This window comes from Mandrillus leucophaeus, unplaced genomic scaffold, assembly GCF_000951045.1.
Source record: "Mandrillus leucophaeus isolate KB7577 unplaced genomic scaffold, Mleu.le_1.0 Scaffold1073, whole genome shotgun sequence".
NCBI classification, from domain to species: domain Eukaryota; kingdom Metazoa; phylum Chordata; class Mammalia; order Primates; family Cercopithecidae; genus Mandrillus; species Mandrillus leucophaeus.
In genome coordinates, this window is record NW_012098910.1 from 62,068 (window position 1) to 66,441 (window position 4,374).

General features: G+C 39.3%; 1 pseudogene; it reads left to right on the top strand.

Moving 5' to 3' along the window:
* The first annotated feature begins 188 nt into the window (after positions 1 to 188).
* Positions 189 to 1,375, top strand: LOC105543686 (annotated as a pseudogene).
* Positions 1,376 to 4,374: the final 2,999 nt, after the last annotated feature.

Below are 4,374 nucleotides of genomic sequence, written 5' to 3' on the forward strand. Positions count from 1 at the left end.
GGGGCCTGGCCTGGCGCCTGGAGGGGAGGAGTCCCCGTGGCTCCTAGGACTTTTGCTCCCAGAATCCCTGCCTCGGAGGCAGGGTAGCTGGGCCAGGAGCAGCCCAGAGCATTTGAGTTGCCGCCCCGCCGGGACTCCTACGCTCCCCAGAACGATGGGATGCGGGGCTCTGCAGCCGCCAGACGAACATGGCGCCCTGGACGCTCTCTGGCTGCTGCCAATGCGTCATGGGCTGGGTGTCGGTGCTCTTCCTCACCTTCATGGTCATTTGGTCCCACTACGCGTTCGTGGTGGAGCTATGCTTGTTTACTATTTTTGGAGATGAAGAAAATGGAAAGACCGTGTTTTCCCTTGTGGCTTTCCATCTGTTCTTTGTTATGTTTGTATGGTCCTAGTGGATGACAATCTTCGTATCTCCCGCTTCCCCCTCCGAAGAGTTCTACTTGTCCAATTCTGAAAAGGAACGCAATGGAAAAGAATTCAGCCAAGAAAGACAACAAGAAATTTCGAGAAGAGCAGCAAGAGCTTTACCTATCTACACCACGTCAGTTTCAAAAACTATCAGATACTGTGAAAAATGTCAGCTGATTAAACCTGATCGGGCTCATCACTGCTCAGCATGTGACTCATGTATTCTTAAGATGGATCATTACTGTCTTTGGGTGAATAACTGTGCTGGATTTTCTAATTACAAATTATTCCTGCTGTTTTTATTGTATTCTCTATTATATTGCCTTTTCATGGCTGCAACAGTTTTAGAGTACTTCATAAAATTTTGGAGGAATGAACTGACAGATCCGCGTGCAAAATTCCACGTCCTTTTTCTTTTCTTTGTGTCTGCAATGTTCTTCATCAGCGTCCTCTCACTTTTCAGCTACCACTGCTGGCTAGTTGGAAAAAAATAGAACAATAATAGAATCATTCTGTGCACCCACATTTTCATATGGACCTAATGTAAATGGTTTCTCTCTTGGATACAATAAAAATTGGAGGCAAGGCTTTGGTGATGAAAAGAAATATTGGCTACTTCCAATATTTTCAAGGCTGGCTGATGGTTGCAGTTTCCAACTTGCCTTATGTGGGTGGATCCAGAACAAGCTTCTGTTACAAACCAGAAAGAGTATGCCAGAAGTGGCTCAAATCAGCCTTTTCCTTTCAAACAGCTTAGTGAATCCAAAAACCTCTTGTTGGACAGTGAATTTTTCACTCAGTGGCTAGAGAATGGAGCTGAAGAAGGCATTGTCATACCAGGTGTATGAAAACATTATAGACTGATATTTTCAATTTCATTTGCAAGAAAATGATGAATGGAATGAAATAATTGAAGTATAAGAGAAGTTATATTTTTTAAAAAACTAGACCTTTGTACAGTTCCTGGGATCCACAGAAGCACTACTCCAGAGCAAGACGATGCCTTAATCTTAAGTGCCGATTTGTGCAGCATTGACTTAGAGCTACGAAAGAGACTTAATGTTATTCTGGAAAAAATACTTACCTGTTATGAGATGCTATAGTAATGAGCTATCATCACATTTTAACATGTATATGTATTTTTTGATACCTGAATTACATTATTAGAATTGTGAGTATCCATGTAAATTTTCACTCCAAAAACACAAGCTTAAAAACTTGTCTTAAGTAAAACACATCTAGGGCAAATGGTGGCTGAAAGTGAAAAATATCCAAATTACCATTGCTTGTACTGTATAAGGAAAACTGCTTTTTTAAATTGGGTATTTGCTAATTTATAATCGCTATTTTATACTTGTCAACATTTTAAATAACATTTTTATTGTTGGCTCTAACAGAAGGATTCAGATATCTAAATATCATTTAGAACATAGAACACTTTGGTCTAATTCATCGAAAGCTTAGTTATAAGCATTAATACAAGCATGTAGTGGAGCAGGTACTCAAGGCTTAAAGGGAACTAGGGAACTTGGCAGTGTAAGAAATATTTTGGTTTCTCTCTGCTTTCTATGACTTTTTTGGTTGAACTTTCAGGGGTATGTACATGGGCAGAGAAACACAGAGGTACATGTACTGGAGAAATACTGGACACGGTGGGAAGAGGTGTAAGTGTTCAGAAGAAAAGATAAGAGGACAATTGTAATCTGTTAAAAAAGTAGTTTGAGTTTTAATGGTAGTTAGAATAAAGTATGCTGTTGATGTGACTTTCAAATTTCAGTGTAGGTAATGACCAAAAATTACTTTGAAACTTTTACAGTATTTCTGCAACAGCTTAAACAGTGACTTAAAATGCAATTCAAACTAGACAATAATAATAATAATAATAAATAACTTTAGGATAAGTTTTCCTCCTGGCTGTCAGTTAGTTATTCTAACCTGAGTAATTATTTAACACCCCCAGTCTCTGAGAAGTGGATTCTACTCTTAGATGCACAATCTTAAGTCTGACTTCCTAAAAGCAACCAACCCCTTTAGAACTAGATGCATTTCTCCTTTTTCCTTTTAAAATCTAATCTAAGTCACAGGAGTTGTTACATTAACTCCAAAGAAAAGTACAGAATAAGCAATGTGGAAATGTTATTCCTCATGTATACTTTTTAGTTAGACACACACACACTACAAAGTAACTGATTGCTTCCAGTTAGTGAGGTGGAGATGAATCTTAGCAGTATCTGTGGGTAGTACAGGTTGGAGTTTCTTGTCTGTAAAATGGGACTGCAGGGGAGGGTGTGTTATGAATGAGTTGGACTGGATGACTTCTAACATTCTGCGATGCCTAATTTTGCAAAATCACTTTTCATTCACCCAATATTTTTTTTTTTTGTTTTTTTTGGACAGAGTCTTGCTCTGTCTCCTGGCCTGGAGTGTAGTGGCTCTATCTCTGGTCGCTGCAGTCTCCGCCTCCTGGGTTTGAGAGATTCTCCTGCCTCGGCCTCCCGAGGGGCTGGGATTGCCAGCTCATGCCACCATGCCCAGCTAATTTTTACATTTTTGGTAGAGACAAGGTTTTGCCGTGTTGGCTGGACTGGTCTTGAACTCCTGGCCTTGGGTGGTCCGCCTGCTTCGGTCTCCCAGGGTGCTGGGATTGCAGGCGTGAGCCACCACGCCCAGCCCCACTACATTTTTTGGAGTACCTTCTATATGCTAAACAATACATGAGGGATAGCTCTATTATTTCCTACTACAGCATAAATTTTACGGTTGCTACTGTAGATTTATAATTTGCAAGACTGGTCTAATTTCCATCAGCCATACTAATGTTAGATTTTAAAAGGAGGTAACTTTTTTTCTCTTTGAACCAAAGGAATGAGTTAACTTTGAAAACATAGTTTGGAATACTATAGAATGGATTCTTCTACCTTTGTTTCAACTCCTTAGTCTTAATAGTCTTGAGTCTAGAAAACTAGAATGAGAGTTAAGAGATACCAATTGTTGCTGGGCATGGTGGCTCATGCTTGTGATCAGAGCACTCTAAGAGACTGAGGCTGGTGGATCACCTGGGGTCAGGGGTTTGAGACTAGCCTGGCCAGGATGGCAGAACCCCATCTCTACTAAAAAACACAAAACAAAAACCTGAAAAACAAAATAAAAAGATGTCCAGGCATGGTGGCACACGCCTGTGGTCCCAGCTGCTTGGGAGGCAGAAGCGGGAGAGTCGCTTGAACCCAGGAAGTGGAAGTTGCAGTGAGCCAAGATCGTGTCACTGCGCTTCAACGTGGACGCCAAAAGTGAAACTCCATCTAAAATAAATAAATACATAAAAATAAATCAGTTACCAACTAAAGAACATAACTTCAGTTTGGCGGTTTACATAGTATAAGGAGATAAATGTTTAAACATACTTGACTACTTTCAGAAATGTTTTTCTGGTACTTTTTGTGAGTATTTCTACTTTCAGATCAAAAGAGTTGCATGCACCTTACAAACAGCCGAGGAAGCTTCATTTTTTTCTTCATTACTATGCACTTTCGTGGTATTGTAGTCTTTCTCAGTTCTTTTAATTTTTGTTATTTAACATCATCTTTAATAGCACAGCAAATATCTTTTAGGAAATTTTCAGTTAAGGCCTTTGAATTATTTATTTTTGATTTAATTTACAGCCAGCATGTTGTCACATTCTAAATAATATTTAGCTGAACTTATTCATACGTATTAATGACCATTCTAGCAAGGGCCTATAAGTGGTGTGGGAAACAGGGAAAGGTTGCCTCTTTGGTGTCTCAATTGGTATTGATTATTGCTATCAACTATTTTGGGAGAAAAATAAAAATGAAGCCCTGTAAAATTTTATAAGTACTATCTTTGTTCCTTCAAACACTTGAACATTTGTGATGACACTTAAGAAAAATAAAGTTGAAGTTCAGGTCTTGCCATTGCCATTAAAAACAAATTAGACAGGAGACT